The sequence below is a fragment of the Gnatocerus cornutus genome, unplaced genomic scaffold, assembly GCF_029298725.1.
Source record: "Gnatocerus cornutus isolate USDA-ARS CGAHR unplaced genomic scaffold, icGnaCorn1.1 ctg00000442.1, whole genome shotgun sequence".
In the NCBI taxonomy this organism is placed as follows: domain Eukaryota; kingdom Metazoa; phylum Arthropoda; class Insecta; order Coleoptera; family Tenebrionidae; genus Gnatocerus; species Gnatocerus cornutus.
The window spans coordinates 1-20,550 of NW_028275756.1; the positions used below are offsets into that span (position 1 = coordinate 1).

A 20,550-nucleotide genomic window follows, 5' to 3' on the forward strand; every position below is an offset into this window, starting at 1 on the left:
AATTTAATTTAACGCCTCATACGAGTTTTTTTTTTTTCGTCATTTTGTCGCAAAAAAAAAACTAAAAAACGACTCGCAAAAAAAAATTTTTTTTTTTTCTTCTTTTAAATCTTGTACATTTTCTGACATGTGTACCATCGAAAAATGTCACATCCAAACGATCGAACAATCACAAAAAAATCGTCAACGTACCATCTTGGAAAAATTTTACCAGGCAACGACCATACCACGTTGAAAACTACCGGTTCTCGTCCGATCACCGAAGTCAAGCAACGTCGGGCGCGGTCAGTACTTGGATGGGTGACCGCTTGGGAACACCGCGTGCCGTTGTCTCTACTCTTTTCTTTTTTTATTAACATTTCTGATGTCAAACTTTTTTTAAATATATTTTTCACTATTTATATTTTCTCTCAGGAACTTATATAGTATGAAGACGAAAATTTTTAATTCGTTCGAGTTGAATTTGTGGTTCTGAAAAGAACCGATTTTTTTTCTTTTTTTTCCAACCAACTTCCAAGCTGCTCGAGGAGGATTTATTTTGAACTGGTGTATTTGGTGACGGCCTTGGTTCCTTCAGAAACGGCGTGCTTCGCCAATTCACCGGGCAAAAGAAGACGCACCGCCGTCTGGATCTCCCTGCTGGTTATGGTCGAACGTTTGTTGTAATGAGCGAGGCGACTGGCTTCAGCAGCTATACGTTCGAAGATGTCGTTCACGAAACTGTTCATGATAGACATAGCCTTGCTGGAGATACCGGTATCGGGATGGACCTGCTTCAACACCTTGTAAATGTAGATGGCGTAACTCTCCTTCCTCCTGCGCTTCTTTTTCTTGTCGCTCTTCGAGATGTTCTTTTGAGCTTTTCCGGCCTTCTTGGCCGCCTTACCGCTGGTCTTGGGTGGCATTCTCTTCTAGTCGTCGAGTTAAAAAAACGTTTAAAAACAGAAAACGAGACAGACACGACGTGCACGTTACGACGAGTATACTCGATCTAAAACGCCGCACACCTAAAATCCCTCTATTTATAACGAGCGAGCGACAAACAGGCGCTCCGCCTTAGTTCGTCGTTCGACCATTGCCCTAACGAGATGGCGCTGTACCGACCATATAAATTTCTAGCCTTCGCCGCGTTCGGCATTTATTTCAAGCCGTACGTTGTCAGTGCGCTTCGTGTCAGTCGCAGTAGGTGTTTTGCTGTTTATATCGTATAACAACATGTCCGGAAGAGGAAAAGGAGGTAAAGTGAAGGGAAAGGCGAAGTCTCGTTCCAGTCGTGCCGGACTTCAGTTTCCCGTCGGCAGAATTCATCGTCTTCTGCGTAAAGGAAACTACGCCGAAAGAGTGGGTGCAGGTGCTCCCGTTTATTTGGCGGCCGTAATGGAATATCTAGCCGCCGAAGTTCTCGAATTGGCAGGAAACGCCGCCAGAGATAACAAGAAAACCCGTATCATTCCGAGACATCTTCAATTGGCTATAAGGAACGACGAGGAGTTAAACAAGCTCCTTTCCGGCGTTACCATCGCCCAAGGCGGTGTCTTGCCCAACATCCAGGCGGTGTTGTTGCCCAAGAAGACCGAAAAGAAGCCTTAAATTTAATTCTTCGCCGCCGTCATCTCGAACGAAAAACAAAAAACTTTTATAAAAACCATCTTCACATCGGCCCTTCTCAGGGCCAAAAATTCAACTCGAACGAATTGATTTTTTCGCCAAAATACAACAACCTATGAGAATCATGTTAAAAAGTCTTTTAGATATTTTAAAGTTAAACCGATCAATTAATTCATTATACGAGCGTAGACTGAACGGAAGATTTTCGATTACATTCAACCAAGAAAGATGATTTTTACGACTTTTCATCGTAATTTTTAGAAAATTTCAATGCCCGACTAAAGCACGAACTCGACAACTCTATCTATAATAATTTATTGATTATCTAATTCAAGAAACATTCCGATTCGTCGTAAATTTCTTCACATTTCGCACATTAATCTGTTAAGAACATACACACACACACCGGTCGCCTATACGTGCTCTCCGTCTCGATAATTTCTTGCAGCAGCAGTCGTCAGCGGTGAGCCGTAATACTACAATCAATCGTTTTATTTGCTATGAGATTTTGTTTCAAGTCACGTCTGAGGAGAGTAACTCTACCCCATATTGGACATAACCTCAAATATACTCTTCGTGGCAAAAACGTTCTTTTAACGATGGTCATTCTAACCTAAAACTGGCTGTCAAAATTGTCAAAGTCGCCGCCTGGATCACAAATTAAAATGATCACTCACTCCGTACGATTTTCATTTCGATTTGAAGACAAACACACAATTGAGCAACATATTTAATTCGTTTGATTTATTTTGTGGTTCTGAAAAGAACCGTTTTTTTTTGTTTGTTTGTTTGCTTGCCTGCGGGGGGTTTGTTGTTATTCCTCTGAGGATGCGGATACACGTCATAAAATGATAAAATTAACCGCCGAAACCGTAAAGGGTACGACCTTGACGTTTCAGGGCGTAGACGACGTCCATGGCGGTGACGGTCTTACGTTTTGCGTGTTCGGTGTAAGTTACGGCGTCACGGATGACGTTCTCGAGGAAGACCTTCAACACACCTCTGGTTTCTTCGTAGATGAGACCGGAAATACGTTTCACACCACCACGACGAGCCAATCTTCTGATCGCCGGTTTCGTTATACCTTGGATGTTATCGCGTAGAACTTTGCGATGACGTTTGGCGCCACCTTTTCCCAATCCTTTGCCACCTTTACCACGACCGGTCATCTTGATAAAATTAGGAAATTCTTCGTACAAAACGACGTAGCTTCGACCAAGTTCGTTATGGAACTAACGTCAAAATTTCATTCCGCGGGACTATTTATAAGTTACGGCAGCTCCACCTCGCGTTAAAAACGAATCCACCAATGGCGTCGCCGTATGACTCATCGAGTTTATAAAACGGCCGTTGGCGCGACGAAAATTTTCAGTTGACTTTCGAACGTTCGTACGTACGGTCGGTCGTTCGGTCGAAGCAAGCAAGCAAGCCACTACCTACGTTAATTCTTTTCATTTGATTCATCCGATATCCGAGATGGCGAGAACTAAACAGACGGCTCGTAAATCTACCGGTGGCAAGGCACCTAGAAAACAGTTGGCCACGAAGGCGGCCAGAAAAAGCGCTCCCGCCACCGGAGGTGTCAAGAAACCTCACCGTTACAGGCCCGGTACGGTCGCCCTTCGTGAGATTCGTCGTTATCAAAAGAGCACTGAACTTTTGATCCGCAAGCTGCCTTTCCAACGTCTCGTCCGAGAGATCGCCCAAGATTTCAAGACCGATCTCCGTTTCCAAAGTTCGGCCGTGATGGCACTTCAAGAAGCCAGCGAGGCTTATCTCGTCGGCCTCTTCGAAGACACCAACTTGTGCGCCATCCACGCCAAACGTGTCACCATCATGCCGAAAGACATCCAATTGGCGAGACGCATTCGTGGCGAGAGGGCTTAAATTTCCTCCATCCATCCATCCATCCATCCGATCCGACCATCTAGAATTAACAAATTCTTCATCTTCGAAGGTGTTAAAAGAAGAAAAAAAAAATCGGTTCTTTTCAGAACCACAATTATTTTCCAACGAATTGAAAATTTATCGTTCGCGCATGCAACTTTTTGAGATTGAAAAAAAAAAAAAAAAAAAAAAAAAGTTAGGTTATGTGATTTATTCACAAAATTCGTACTTACATAAAACGATAAACTTTTGCTTTTTTCTTTCACATTAAATTTTCTTTTAACTGAGACTATTTGAAACATTATTATATAATAAAGTTTATCATTCTTTGTAATAACACTGTTTCGACAGTCAAATGAATAGACAAGAAAATCAAATGAAAGTATGTATCTCCTCAACAGAATGTGCATTGTCCAAGCGAATCTTTCGTTCGTTTCTTGAAAATAATTGTGGCCCTGAAAAGGGCCATTTATTTGTATCGATGGTGCCCCTACGTCGATATATACGATCGGAGCACGTTCCCGAAACCACCAGGACGTCGTCGTCGTTGAAAAAATTAAATCATCGTCGTCGACTTTTCACTTCTTTCTCTTGGGTGAAGCGGTTTTTTTCGCTTTGACGGTGACGGCTTTGGCCGTTTTCGGTTTCGGCGCTTTCGGTTTCTTGGTTGGACCGGCCTTGTTGGATTTCTTCGCTTTCGATGGCGTCTTGGGTTTGACGGGCGATCTGGAGGCGGCGCTGGCTTTCTTTTCGGGAGCGGACGCAGCCTTTCTAGCCTTCGATACGGCGACGCTCTTCTTTTCGGCGGCAGTTTTCTTAGACTTGGCCGAAGCGGCGGGGGCGGCCTTCTTACCGGCTTTTGAGGCGGATCCTTTTTCGGCGGACGTCGGCGCTGACGCGACGGAACGTTTAGCAACGCCCGTCTTCTTGGATTTCGCCGATGACGACGCGGTCGCAGCGGCAGATCTCTTTTTCGTGGCGGACGGAGCCTTAGCTGCACCGGTGACGGCAGAAGCCAACTTGAACGAACCGGAAGCTCCTTTTCCTTTGGTTTGGACCAACGAACCGGATGCGACGGCGCCCTTAAGGTACTTCTTGATGAAAGGCGCAAATTTTTCCGCGTCGACTTTGTAGTTGGCCGCGACATATTTCTTGATCGCCTGCAACGAAGAACCGCCGCGTTCCTTCAAGCCTTTGATGGCGTTGGTGACCATCTCCGAAGTGGGCGGATGAGAAGGTTTGCTTCTCGGATTTTTGGGCTTCTTCTCCTTCTTCACCGGTGAGGAGCCGGAAGTGGCACCGGCGACCGTCGAAGCTGCTTGATTTTCTACGTCGGCCATATTTTCGTCTATCGCGCGCGCGTTTTTTTCTTTTTATTATAGGTAGGCTTATTCTTCGGTGAAAGAACGAATGAACTTTACAGAACGAATTGGGCGCCAAAGTCAAAGTGTTGGCGCGTTCGAAAACGCGCGGACCGCGGACTAAACGAGAGCCTTCTCGTCGAGTTAGAAAATTCAGTGGGCCTCGAATACAGCTTTCGCGTGATGGCATCGTTCTCTTTACGCGAAGATCACCGCCTCCGGGTGCGGGAACATGAGCGATTCGGTCGGCGATGGCCTCCTGAATAACCTCAAGTTTTCCCGGACGACCAGCCGACCTCCAAAAGCGAACAAGGACCGATCGAACGTCGACTCGAACAAAGACCCTCCGAAACAAGGAGATGACATCCAAGTTCGACGCCGACGTTACGCGTTTTCCACGAATAACAGGAAAGTTCCGCTTTCGACCAGACAAACTTGGAAGCATCCTCTACAAGTTTCACGAACGAATCGGTCGAAAAGTACGTGCGATCTTTTCGAAAATCGCCTCGCAAAGAGACGCAGCACGGATCGGAGCGACGACCGACGAACCTGCAGAGTGTAGGAAAAAAATTCACAAACGGTCGAAGATGACGTCCGAGAAGGTCGAATTTTTTCAAGAACGAAGATAAAACCTTCGCCTTTCGTAGGAGTTGATTTTTGAAAACGATCTTGACGAACAGGTCGGAAAAAAAACGATGTCAATTTCGGACTCGACCATGAGAAACGAATTTGTACGACGAACGGACTTTTCGAACGACTTTTTTCGCAAAATCTCATTTTTTCCTCAAAAATTACCTCACACGACGAAATCCCATCATCGAAACATCACCGAAAACCAGTTTTGACGGCGAAATTCTCGTCAATTTTTACGAAAATAAAGGGAAAATCAGACGGACCACCGTCGAACATCCAGCGACGGGAACGGACGAGTTTTTTAATTTTTCTTGCCAATTCATTGCGAAAGAAGCAATTTTTTCTCGACGAAACCATTTTTATAATCATAAAAAAAACTCCCCAAACACCACAAACCAACAAAAATACGGAAATCTTGCATTGTTTGCATTTTTCAGGACACTCTAAATTAAAACTACGTCGATGTCGGCGGATTTTCAGTCGGTCGTCGGTCGACAGAAATCCAACGAAATTTCATTTGTTCTTCTCAAAAACGAAAAACAAACAAATCACAAAACATTCCCTACTATTAGTCGACATTTCGAGCAGAACTACGAACGTCGAAAAGATTAAAAAATGAAATATGTAGGTGTGCGTGCGTGCGTACTTACTTGAAACTTTTTTCTTGTTTCATCGTCGCACTGGAACAAATTAAATTTTAATGCAATGTAAACGCGACCACACTTTCGACGAAAACATCTCTATGAATCGAACGACGTCGGAAAAAGAATAAATCGAGAAGAGAACAAATCATGAAACAACACACACCCACCCCGCCCGGCCCGGCCAGAGTGGTGGGAATTTCGATGAATGAACAGACAAAGAAACCACTCTGTTATCAGTTCTAAGAAGAAAGCAGGTAGCGGCGGCGGCGAACCTTCGACCGTACTACGGTCAGTTCATGAATTACCCCGTCCGTTCGGAGTTTATTCATCTCCGGTCCGTGTCGGCGTTTACTTCAAGTGGGTGCTATTTCCATCTAAGCAAGCAAGTGAGTAAGTAAGTTCTCAAATTTTAAATTACGTTAATCGCAAGTGACTCGTTGAGATCGTCAAAACGAACAATTTAATTTAAACGCCTCATACGAGTTTTTTTTTTTTTTTTTTTTTTTTTTTTTTTTTTTTTTTTTTTTTTTTTTTTTTTCTCGTCATTTTGTCGCAAAAAAAAAACTAAAAAACGACTCGCAAAAAAAAAATTTTTTTTTTTCTTCTTTTAAATCTTGTACATTTTCTGACATGTGTACCATCCGAAAAATGTCACATCCAAACGATCGAACAATCACAAAAAATCGTCAACGTACCATCTTGGAAATTTTACCAGGCAACGACCATACCACGTTGAAAACTACCGGTTCTCGTCCAGTCTTGTCCGAGCGCTCGTAGCGAACGGACGTGCGATAGAGAGCTCCCCCTCTCAGTGTTTAAGTTGTCCCCCCAGACCACAGTGCAAAGTGCCACGTGCCTTGAACAAAGTGAATCGTGTCCCAATTGTTGTTTTAACAACAAGAGGAATTAAACCAAGTTCGATACAGCGCAGGCTGGTTAAGCCTGCACTGACCACCGAAAACATGGCCAGTTCGAGCCTCAACTGGCTGAAGCCGAAGAAAACGGTGAAAAAAGTGAAACAAAAGGTGAGGTACGTGCCAGTACCAATCGACGCTAACCGATTTCAACCAATCTCTTCTGATGAAGAGGATGAAGAAGACAACATGGAGACGGAGGAAACATCCTCCAGGACAAAAACCACCGCGACCGCGAACGAAAGGAGACCGCCGCCGATCATCATCCACGGCCGGAACATAACGCAACAACCGTCTCAGAGAATTGTTCGCCGATTGCGACAACGGTTACCAAGTGCGTTACACAAGGGAGAAAACCCTTGTGTACCCCAACACGACAGACATCCACACGACGATGAAAAACAAACTCACGGCAGGAAAAGTGGAATTCCACACGTTCACCCCAAAAGGACTCAAAACGTCAACGTTTGTAATCAAGGGGCTGGACAACAACCCTGAGCCCGAATCCGTTCTTGCAGAGCTCAAGAGCTGCAAGATTTGAAGCTACCAATGTGAGAAAAATGGGGGCCCAACACCAAGAGGCCCCATTACATCGTAACAGTGGCCGACAGCGAGACTGTCGAGTCACTGAACAAAAAGTGTCGGGCGATTCTCAACGTCAGGGTGCGTTTCGAGAAATACCTCAATAAGAAGAAGATGACACAGTGTCACCGGTGCCAGGCATGGGGCCACGGCACGAGGAACTGCAACCTCGAACCGACGTGCGTAAGATGCTCTCAGTACCACTGGACCCGCGACTGCCCCCATAAGCCCGACCCGACGTACATTCCCAAATGTGCCAACTGCGGGAAAACAAGGACACGCTGCCTCGCAAACCACGTGCGAGGTCTACATCGCCAAGGTAACCCGCATCGAGGAACTCCAAGAAGAAAGACGTCAGAAGGTCGCCAACAAGAGGGCTAAATTAGCCCCCGCGCCGATCCCAAAGGTCAATCCGTGGACCCAGCCAAAGAAACCAACAGGTGAGTCCATGTTTTTACCGATAAATCATTTCGCCTCTGCCGACGCCTTCAACGAGCGCAGCAAATTTCGCCAATTTTAACAAGGCAAACACCAACCAAAACGAAAATTCCAGAAACAAGCAGCATGACAGAATTTTGTAAATAAACGCCGAAATTTCCAGGCTGAACAAAAATGTAAATATGAAAAATTTGCTCATAATACTTAAAGAACTGAACAATGCACTTGAAAAATGCCAGTCCTCAACAAGAAAAGCTGTTCGTCTGCATAGACGTTTCTATCCAAAATGGGAGACGCTGGCTATGAGCTGTAAATTGACGATAGTTCACTGGAACGCAAACGGTCTGCATGAAAAAGCTGCGGAATTATTGAACTTTATTAAAAATGGTGGAATTCACATTATGGCAATTAGCGAAACGCGTCTCAAAAGTAAAGATCGGCTTAAACTCACCAATTACACGGTTCTCAGAAAGGACAGAACGGATGTCATTAGGGGAGGTGGGGTTGCTCTCCTAATCCGTAATGACGTCCCCTTTGAACACATTCCCACCCCAAATGTAAGATTCCTCGAAACCCTAACGATTAAGATCGAGAACAACATTTTCATAACATCAGTTTACAACCGACCAATCAACTCAATTAGGGACGCGGATTTAGACATAATTAATAATCTGGGAAGAAAGCAATTAATTCTCGGGGACTTCAATGCGAGACACACAAGCTGGGGTTGTCACGCAAACAATAGTAACGGGTTCAGGCTCTACAATTACGTAGAAAACACAAGCTTGATAATTAACAGAACTGCTGATCCAACTCATTTCCCAATTAACGGCATGACACCTACCTACATTGACTTGACAATCACGAAAAACATGGTTCCCAGATCAGTGACCGCACTCAACTCGGATCACAATCCTGTGATTCTTGAGATTCCTGACATGACAATCAAAGACAAAACAATCCAAATCAATTCCTATAAACAAACCAACTGGCCCCTCTTCCGCAAAACCTTGACAGACATGTTGAACTGACGGAAATCATTGGCACGAAAGATGATCTTGATAAACAGATTGAACTGTTCATTAAGGCCATCCAGAAGGCCAAAGACCAAGTCACGACGACGAAAACAATAAATCTCTTTCGAGACGAAATTCCGAAAGCAACCATAGAGGAAAATAAAACCTCAAGAACCGAATCAGAAAACTGTACCAAAGAACACGAGACCCATTTTTCAAAAACCAAGCATCTGAATTAACCAGAGAAATTAAACAAGAAATAAAAGAATTCAGACAGAACAAATGGGAAACAAAACTTGGCAAATTAAATCCGCACGATAATTCTCTATGGAAAATGACAAAAGCTCTCAAAGAGACGATTTACCCCCATCTCTATCCTTAAATCCAATAACAACACAGCATTTAATAATGTGGAAAAAGCAAACACACTGGCAACATTATTATGAAACGATCCACACAAGTGATAATCACAACACACCCGAACAAACAGAAATAATTGTAAACAGTAAACTCTTTCAATAGTGACAATTCCCAGATAGACGCGCCTACGGCCGTCAAACCCACAGAAATCGCAAAAATCATAAGCACTTTACCGAATAACAAAGCCCGGGAAATGACGGCATAGAAAACAGAATACTGAAAAATTCTTACAGCGAAAGCTGTTAAAACAACTAACGAATATAATAAATGCCATGCTTAATCTTTGTATCTTCCGGAAAAACTTAAAGTAGCAGATGTCATCCCCATTTTGAAACCGGGGAAAAACCCCCAATGCACCAAACGCATACAGACCAATTAGCCTTCTACCAACAATATCAAAAGTTGCGGAAAAGGTAATCCAAAAAACGAATTAATAAGCACATTAAAGAAAACAAAATTTTACCGCCAGAGCAATTTGGTTTTCGGGAAACGACATAATACCACACAGCAAGTCCTCAGACTAATAAATGACATAACCAATAATTACAACACGAAAAGCATAACAGCAATGACATGTCTTGATATTGAAAAAAGCATTTGATAAAGTCTGGACAAAAGGACTAATTTACAAAATGATTCAATTGAAGTTCCCGACGCACATTACTAAATTAATAAACTCGTACTTAACAGAGAGAAAGTTCAGAAGTAAAGGTAGAAGGCGAAAAAGTCGGAAATGAAATCAATAAATGCGGGGAGTCCCACAAGGCTCAGTGCTTGGGCCAATACTATTTAATATTTACATTCATGACATCACTAAATTCCGCACAAACCAATTTAGCTTTGTACGCGGACGACACCGCCATCTACGCTAAGTCTCATTCGGGTCAGGTCGCACTCAAACAAGTTCAGATCCACATTAATCAACTCGAGAAATTCTACGCGAAATGGAAGATTAAACCTCAACGCGGACAAAACGGAAACGTCATTTTTGCAAAAAGATTCACCGGGCTAAAGATCAATAAAAAACTAAAGGTAGGGACAGTGAAATTGAAATTAAGAACTCTGTGAAATATCTAGGAGTCACCCTAGACAAAAGGCTAAACCTAAATGAACACATAAAGAAAACGAGACAAAAAGGTGAAGCCGTCCTCAAGCAATTGTACCCATTGTTGTCAAAAACAACTATCTAAACACGAAAAATAAGTTGCTTCTGTACAAATGCATCTTACGCCCCATCATAACATACGCAGCGCCCATCTACCGGCACAAACCACACACTCCACTAATTCCTTTGCAAAGATTTCAAAATAAATGCTTAAGACTTGCTCTTAACGCAGACAGATACACTCCGCTCCGTCAACTTCATCAGGACGCGAATCTTCCACTCCTACCACCATTACATCCATTCCCTTTCCGATAAATTCTACGAGAAGCAGGTGCGGCACGTACCTCTTCTCAAACAATCCCTCAAACACCCAGCAGGAACTCACAAGTTCCCGCACTCGGGTGTCCCCAATCTAGACCGATAATCCGCTGAATTTTGTTACAGGCAAAAGGCAGCGGAAGAAGAACCGTAAACGGCAATCGACCAGCCACTGACCATATCGGAACAGGAGTCCAGGAGCCCCCTGGAACCTCACCACTAGACCATACCGCACCAGGAGCCCAGGAGCTCCCTGGAAACAGAAACGGACCGGAAGTCCCAAGACCTCTTTGAGGTCAACACTGTAAATAGTTTTTAAATATCCTTTGTACATAGTAGATAATAAGGTTAGGGTTTTTACTAAAATTTCATTTTCCCTAAATTAAGGTAACCGATAAGTAGGCTAAACACCACAAATGTATGCAACCAAGGTTGCCGGTGAGCCATAAAATAAATGTAATATCTTAGATTGTATAATAAATGTAGGCTAGGTTAAGGCATCAGCGCCACACATTAGCATAAGTTAATCTTAAGTGTGATATGTATTATCTTAGTGATTGCATGCGTAACTTCAACCGAATAAAAATCCTGTTGAATTGAATTTGGTTCTCGTCCCGATCACCGAAGTCAAGCAACGTCGGGCGCGGTCAGTACTTGGATGGGTGACCGCTTGGGAACACCGCGTGCCGTTGTCTCTACTCTTTTCTTTTTTTATTAACATTTCTGATGTCAAACTTTTTTTAAATATATTTTTCACTATTTATATTTTCTCTCAGGAACTTATATAGTATGAAGACGAAAATTTTTAATTCGTTCGAGTTGAATTTGTGGTTCTGAAAAGAACCGATTTTTTTTTCTTTTTTTTCCCAACCAACTTCCAAGCTGCTCGAGGAGGATTTATTTTGAACTGGTGTATTTGGTGACGGCCTTGGTTCCTTCAGAAACGGCGTGCTTCGCCAATTCACCGGGCAAAAGAAGACGCACCGCCGTCTGGATCTCCCTGCTGGTTATGGTCGAACGTTTGTTGTAATGAGCGAGGCGACTGGCTTCAGCAGCTATACGTTCGAAGATGTCGTTCACGAAACTGTTCATGATAGACATAGCCTTGCTGGAGATACCGGTATCGGGATGGACCTGCTTCAACACCTTGTAAATGTAGATGGCGTAACTCTCCTTCCTCCTGCGCTTCTTTTTCTTGTCGCTCTTCGAGATGTTCTTTTGAGCTTTTCCGGCCTTCTTGGCCGCCTTACCGCTGGTCTTGGGTGGCATTCTCTTCTAGTCGTCGAGTTAAAAAAACGTTTAAAAACAGAAAACGAGACAGACACGACGTGCACGTTACGACGAGTATACTCGATCTAAAACGCCGCACACCTAAAATCCCTCTATTTATAACGAGCGAGCGACAAACAGGCGCTCCGCCTTAGTTCGTCGTTCGACCATTGCCCTAACGAGATGGCGCTGTACCGACCATATAAATTTCTAGCCTTCGCCGCGTTCGGCATTTATTTCAAGCCGTACGTTTGTCAGTGCGCTTCGTGTCAGTCGCAGTAGGTGTTTTGCTGTTTATATCGTATAACAACATGTCCGGAAGAGGAAAAGGAGGTAAAGTGAAGGGAAAGGCGAAGTCTCGTTCCAGTCGTGCCGGACTTCAGTTTCCCGTCGGCAGAATTCATCGTCTTCTGCGTAAAGGAAACTACGCCGAAAGAGTGGGTGCAGGTGCTCCCGTTTATTTGGCGGCCGTAATGGAATATCTAGCCGCCGAAGTTCTCGAATTGGCAGGAAACGCCGCCAGAGATAACAAGAAAACCCGTATCATTCCGAGACATCTTCAATTGGCTATAAGGAACGACGAGGAGTTAAACAAGCTCCTTTCCGGCGTTACCATCGCCCAAGGCGGTGTCTTGCCCAACATCCAGGCGGTGTTGTTGCCCAAGAAGACCGAAAAGAAGCCTTAAATTTAATTCTTCGCCGCCGTCATCTCGAACGAAAAACAAAAACTTTTATAAAAACCATCTTCACATCGGCCCTTCTCAGGGCCAAAAATTCAACTCGAACGAATTGATTTTTTCGCCAAAATACAACAACCTATGAGAATCATGTTAAAAAGTCTTTTAGATATTTTAAAGTTAAACCGATCAATTAATTCATTATACGAGCGTAGACTGAACGGAAGATTTTCGATTACATTCAACCAAGAAAGATGATTTTTACGACTTTTCATCGTAATTTTTAGAAAAATTCAATGCCCGACTAAAGCACGAACTCGACAACTCTATCTATAATAATTTATTGATTATCTAATTCAAGAAACATTCCGATTCGTCGTAAATTTCTTCACATTTCGCACATTAATCTGTTAAGAACATACACACACACACCGGTCGCCTATACGTGCTCTCCGTCTCGATAATTTCTTGCAGCAGCAGTCGTCAGCGGTGAGCCGTAATACTACAATCAATCGTTTTATTTGCTATGAGATTTTGTTTCAAGTCACGTCTGAGGAGAGTAACTCTACCCCATATTGGACATAACCTCAAATATACTCTTCGTGGCAAAAACGTTCTTTTAACGATGGTCATTCTAACCTAAAACTGCTGTCAAAATTGTCAAAGTCGCCGCCTGGATCACAAATTAAAATGATCACTCACTCCGTACGATTTTCATTTCGATTTGAAGACAAACACACAATTGAGCAACATATTTAATTCGTTTGATTTATTTTGTGGTTCTGAAAAGAACCGTTTTTTTTTGTTTGTTTGTTTGCTTGCCTGCGGGGGGTTTGTTGTTATTCCTCTGAGGATGCGGATACACGTCATAAAATGATAAAATTAACCGCCGAAACCGTAAAGGGTACGACCTTGACGTTTCAGGGCGTAGACGACGTCCATGGCGGTGACGGTCTTACGTTTTGCGTGTTCGGTGTAAGTTACGGCGTCACGGATGACGTTCTCGAGGAAGACCTTCAACACACCTCTGGTTTCTTCGTAGATGAGACCGGAAATACGTTTCACACCACCACGACGAGCCAATCTTCTGATCGCCGGTTTCGTTATACCTTGGATGTTATCGCGTAGAACTTTGCGATGACGTTTGGCGCCACCTTTTCCCAATCCTTTGCCACCTTTACCACGACGCGGTCATCTTGATAAAATTAGGAAATTCTTCGTACAAAACGACGTAGCTTCGACCAAGTTCGTTATGGAACTAACGTCAAAATTTCATTCCGCGGGACTATTTATAAGTTACGGCAGCTCCACCTCGCGTTAAAAACGAATCCACCAATGGCGTCGCCGTATGACTCATCGAGTTTATAAAACGGCCGTTGGCGCGACGAAAATTTTCAGTTGACTTTCGAACGTTCGTACGTACGGTCGGTCGTTCGGTCGAAGCAAGCAAGCAAGCCACTACCTACGTTAATTCTTTTCATTTGATTCATCCGATATCCGAGATGGCGAGAACTAAACAGACGGCTCGTAAATCTACCGGTGGCAAGGCACCTAGAAAACAGTTGGCCACGAAGGCGGCCAGAAAAAGCGCTCCCGCCACCGGAGGTGTCAAGAAACCTCACCGTTACAGGCCCGGTACGGTCGCCCTTCGTGAGATTCGTCGTTATCAAAAGAGCACTGAACTTTTGATCCGCAAGCTGCCTTTCCAACGTCTCGTCCGAGAGATCGCCCAAGATTTCAAGACCGATCTCCGTTTCCAAAGTTCGGCCGTGATGGCACTTCAAGAAGCCAGCGAGGCTTATCTCGTCGGCCTCTTCGAAGACACCAACTTGTGCGCCATCCACGCCAAACGTGTCACCATCATGCCGAAAGACATCCAATTGGCGAGACGCATTCGTGGCGAGAGGGCTTAAATTTCCTCCATCCATCCATCCATCCATCCGATCCGACCATCTAGAATTAACAAATTCTTCATCTTCGAAGGTGTTAAAAGAAGAAAAAAAAAATCGGTTCTTTTCAGAACCACAATTATTTTCCAACGAATTGAAAATTTATCGTTCGCGCATGCAACTTTTTGAGATTGAAAAAAAAAAAAAAAAAAAAAAAAAGTTAGGTTATGTGATTTATTCACAAAATTCGTACTTACATAAAACGATAAACTTTTGCTTTTTTCTTTCACATTAAATTTTCTTTTAACTGAGACTATTTGAAACATTATTATATAATAAAGTTTATCATTCTTTGTAATAACACTGTTTCGACAGTCAAATGAATAGACAAGAAAATCAAATGAAAGTATGTATCTCCTCAACAGAATGTGCATTGTCCAAGCGAATCTTTCGTTCGTTTCTTGAAAATAATTGTGGCCCTGAAAAGGGCCATTTATTTGTATCGATGGTGCTGCCCCTACGTCGATATATACGATCGGAGCACGTTCCCGAAACCACCAGGACGTCGTCGTCGTTGAAAAAATTAAATCATCGTCGTCGACTTTTCACTTCTTTCTCTTGGGTGAAGCGGTTTTTTTCGCTTTGACGGTGACGGCTTTGGCCGTTTTCGGTTTCGGCGCTTTCGGTTTCTTGGTTGGACCGGCCTTGTTGGATTTCTTCGCTTTCGATGGCGTCTTGGGTTTGACGGGCGATCTGGAGGCGGCGCTGGCTTTCTTTTCGGGAGCGGACGCAGCCTTTCTAGCCTTCGATACGGCGACGCTCTTCTTTTCGGCGGCAGTTTTCTTAGACTTGGCCGAAGCGGCGGGGGCGGCCTTCTTACCGGCTTTTGAGGCGGATCCTTTTTCGGCGGACGTCGGCGCTGACGCGACGGAACGTTTAGCAACGCCCGTCTTCTTGGATTTCGCCGATGACGACGCGGTCGCAGCGGCAGATCTCTTTTTCGTGGCGGACGGAGCCTTAGCTGCACCGGTGACGGCAGAAGCCAACTTGAACGAACCGGAAGCTCCTTTTCCTTTGGTTTGGACCAACGAACCGGATGCGACGGCGCCCTTAAGGTACTTCTTGATGAAAGGCGCAAATTTTTCCGCGTCGACTTTGTAGTTGGCCGCGACATATTTCTTGATCGCCTGCAACGAAGAACCGCCGCGTTCCTTCAAGCCTTTGATGGCGTTGGTGACCATCTCCGAAGTGGGCGGATGAGAAGGTTTGCTTCTCGGATTTTTGGGCTTCTTCTCCTTCTTCACCGGTGAGGAGCCGGAAGTGGCACCGGCGACCGTCGAAGCTGCTTGATTTTCTACGTCGGCCATATTTTCGTCTATCGCGCGCGCGTTTTTTTCTTTTTATTATAGGTAGGCTTATTCTTCGGTGAAAGAACGAATGAACTTTACAGAACGAATTGGGCGCCAAAGTCAAAGTGTTGGCGCGTTCGAAAACGCGCGGACCGCGGACTAAACGAGAGCCTTCTCGTCGAGTTAGAAAATTCAGTGGGCCTCGAATACAGCTTTCGCGTGATGGCATCGTTCTCTTTACGCGAAGATCACCGCCTCCGGGTGCGGGAACATGAGCGATTCGGTCGGCGATGGCCTCCTGAATAACCTCAAGTTTTCCCGGACGACCAGCCGACCTCCAAAAGCGAACAAGGACCGATCGAACGTCGACTCGAACAAAGACCCTCCGAAACAAGGAGATGACATCCAAGTTCGACGCCGACGTTACGCGTTTTCCACGAATAACAGGAAAGTTCCGCTTTCGACCAGACAAACTTGGAAGCATCCTCTACAAGTTTCACGAACGAATCGGTCGAAAAGTACGTGCGATCTTTTCGAAAATCGCCTCGCAAAGAGACGCAGCACGGATCGGAGCGACGACCGACGAACCTGCAGAGTGTAGGAAAAAAATTCACAAACGGTCGAAGATGACGTCCGAGAAGGTCGAATTTTTTCAAGAACGAAGATAAAACCTTCGCCTTTCGTAGGAGTTGATTTTTGAAAACGATCTTGACGAACAGGTCGGAAAAAAAACGATGTCAATTTCGGACTCGACCATGAGAAACGAATTTGTACGACGAACGGACTTTTCGAACGACTTTTTTCGCAAAATCGACATTTTTTTCCTCAAAAATTACCTCACACGACGAAATCCCATCATCGAAACATCACCGAAAACAGTTTTGACGGCGAAATTCTCGTCAATTTTACGAAAATAAAGGGAAAATCAGACGGACCACCGTCGAACATCCAGCGACGGGAACGGACGAGTTTTTTAATTTTTCTTGCCAATTCATTGCGAAAGAAGCAATTTTTCTCGACGAAACCATTTTATAATCATAAAAAAAACTCCCCAAACACCACAAACCAACAAAAATACGGAAATCTTGCATTGTTTGCATTTTTCAGACACTCTAAATAAAAACTACGTCGATGTCGGCGGATTTTCAGTCGGTCGTCGGTCGACAGAAATCCAACGAAATTTTCATTTGTTCTTCTCAAAAACGAAAAACAAACAAATCAACAAAACATTCCCTACTATTAGTCGACATTTCGAGCAGAAACTACGAACGTCGAAAGATTTAAAAAATGAAATATGTAGGTGTGCGTGCGTGCGTACTTACTTGAAACTTTTTTTCTTGTTTCATCGTCGCACTGGAACAAATTAAATTTTAATGCAATGTAAACGCGACCACACTTTCGACGAAAACATCTCTATGAATCGAACGACGTCGGAAAAAGAATAAATCGAGAAGAGAACAAATCATGAAACAACACACACCCACCCCGCCCGGCCCGGCCAGAGTGGTGGGAATTTCGATGAATGAACAGACAAAGAAACCAACTCTGTTATCAGTTCTAAGAAAGAAAGCAGGTAGCGGCGGCGGCGAACCTTCGACCGTACTACGGTCAGTTCATGAATTAACCCCGTCCGTTCGGAGTTTATTCATCTCCGGTCCGTGTCGGCGTTTACTTCAAGTGGGTGCTATTTCCATCTAAGCAAGCAAGTGAGTAAGTAAGTTCTCAAATTTTAAATTACGTTAATCGCAAGTGACTCGTTGAGATCGTCAAACGAACAATTTAATTTAACGCCTCATACGAGTTTTTTTTTTTTTTTTTTTTTTTTTTTTTTTTTTTTTTTTTTTTTTTTTTTTCGTCATTTTGTCGCAAAAAAAAAACTAAAAAACGACTCGCAAAAAAAAATTTTTTTTTTTTCTTCTTTTAAATCTTGTACATTTTCTGACATGTGTACCATCGAAAAATGTCACATCCAAACGATCGAACAATCACAAAAAATCGTCAACGTACCATCTTGGAAAATTTTACCAGGCAACGACCATACCACGTTGAAAACTACCGGTTCTCGTCCAGTCTTGTCCGAGCGCTCGTAGCGAACGGACGTGCGATAGAGAGCTCCCCCTCTCAGTGTTTAAGTTGTGACCACAGTGCAAAGTGCCACGTGCCTTGAACAAAGTGAATCGTGTCCCAATTGTTGTTTTAACAACAAGAGGAATTAAACCAAGTTCGATACAGCGCAGGCTGGTTAAGCCTGCACTGACCACCGAAAACATGGCCAGTTCGAGCCTCAACTGGCTGAAGCCGAAGAAAACGGTGAAAAAAGTGAAACAAAAGGTGAGGTACGTGCCAGTACCAATCGACGCTAACCGATTTCAACCAATCTCTTCTGATGAAGAGGATGAAGAAGACAACATGGAGACGGAGGAAACATCCTCCAGGACAAAAACCACCGCGACCGCGAACGAAAGGAGACCGCCGCCGATCATCATCCACGGCCGGAACATAACGCACAACCGTCTCAGAGAATTGTTCGCCGATTGCGACAACGGTTACCAAGTGCGTTACACAAGGGAGAAAACCCTTGTGTACCCCAACACGACAGACATCCACACGACGATGAAAAACAAACTCACGGCAGGAAAAGTGGAATTCCACACGTTCACACCCAAAAGGACTCAAAACGTCAACGTTTGTAATCAAGGGGCTGGACAACAACCCTGAGCCCGAATCCGTTCTTGCAGAGCTCAAGAGCTGCAAGATTGAAGCTACCAATGTGAGAAAAATGGGGCCCAACACCAAGAGGCCCCATTACATCGTAACAGTGGCCGACAGCGAGACTGTCGAGTCACTGAACAAAAAGTGTCGGGCGATTCTCAACGTCAGGGTGCGTTTCGAGAAATACCTCAATAAGAAGAAGATGACACAGTGTCACCGGTGCCAGGCATGGGGCCACGGCACGAGGAACTGCAACCTCGAACCGACGTGCGTAAGATGCTCTCAGTACCACTGGACCCGCGACTGCCCCCATAAGCCCGACCCGACGTACATTCCCAAATGTGCCAACTGCGGGAAACAAGGACACGCTGCCTCGCAAACCACGTGCGAGGTCTACATCGCCAAGGTAACCCGCATCGAGGAACTCCAAGAAGAAAGACGTCAGAAGGTCGCCAACAAGAGGGCTAAATTAGCCCCCGCGCCGATCCCAAAGGTCAATCCGTGGACCCAGCCAAAGAAACCAACAGGTGAGTCCATTGTTTTTACCGATAAATCATTTCCGCCTCTGCCGACGCCTTCAACGAGCGCAGCAAATTCGCCAATTTTAACAAGGCAAACACCAACCAAAACGAAAATTCCAGAAACAAGCAGCATGACAGAATTTTGTAAAATAAACGCCGAAATTTCCAGGCTGAACAAAAATGTAAATATGAAAAATTTGCTCATAATACTTAAAGAACTGAACAATGCACTTGAAAAATGCCAGTCTCAACAAGAAAAGCTGTTCGTCTGCATAGACGTTCTATCCAAAATGGGAGACGCTGGCTATGAGCTGTAAATTGACGATAGTTCACTGGAACGCAAACGGTCTGCATGAAAAAGCTGCGGAATTATTGAACTTTATTAAAAATGGTGGAATTCACATTATGGCAATTAGCGAAACGCGTCTCAAAAGTAAAGATCGGCTTAAACTCACCAATTACACGGTTCTCAGAAAGGACAGAACGGATGTCATTAGGGGAGGTGGGGTTGCTCTCCTAATCCGTAATGACGTCCCCTTTGAACACATTCCCACCCCAAATGTAAGATTCCTCGAAACCCTAACGATTAAGATCGAGAACAACATTTTCATAACATCAGTTTACAACCGACCAATCAACTCAATTAGGGACGCGGATTTAGACATAATTAATAATCTGGGAAGAAAGCAATTAATTCTCGGGGACTTCAATGCGAGACACACAAGCTGGGGTTGTCACGCAAACAATAGTAACGGGTTCAGGCTCTACAATTACGTAGAAAACACAAGCTTGATAATTAACAGAACTGCTGATCCAACTCATTTCCCAATTAACGGCATGACACCTACCTACATTGACTTGACAATCACGAAAAACATGGTAATCTCAGAACCCAGATCAGTGACCGCACTCAACTCGGATCACAATCCTGTGATTCTTGAGATTCCTGACATGACAATCAAAGACAAAACAATCCAAATCAATTCCTATAAACAAACCAACTGGCCCCTCTTCCGCAAAACCCTTGACAGACATGTTGAACTGACGGAAATCATTGGCACGAAAGATGATCTTGATAAACAGATTGAACTGTTCATTAAGGCCATCCAGAAGGCCAAAGACCAAGTCACGACGACGAAAACAATAAATCCTTTTCGAGACGAAATTCCGAAAGCAACCATAGAGAAAATAAAACTCAAGAACCGAA

At 44.1% G+C, this 20,550-nt stretch overlaps 1 non-coding gene across 1 annotated transcript; it reads left to right on the top strand.

The window, feature by feature from the left end:
* The first annotated feature begins 213 nt into the window (after nucleotides 1-213).
* LOC148165254 (5S ribosomal RNA) lies at nucleotides 214-333 on the top strand. The gene has a single exon (XR_015771634.1). It is a non-coding gene; the product is annotated as a 5S ribosomal RNA (ribosomal RNA).
* Nucleotides 334-20,550: the final 20,217 nt, after the last annotated feature.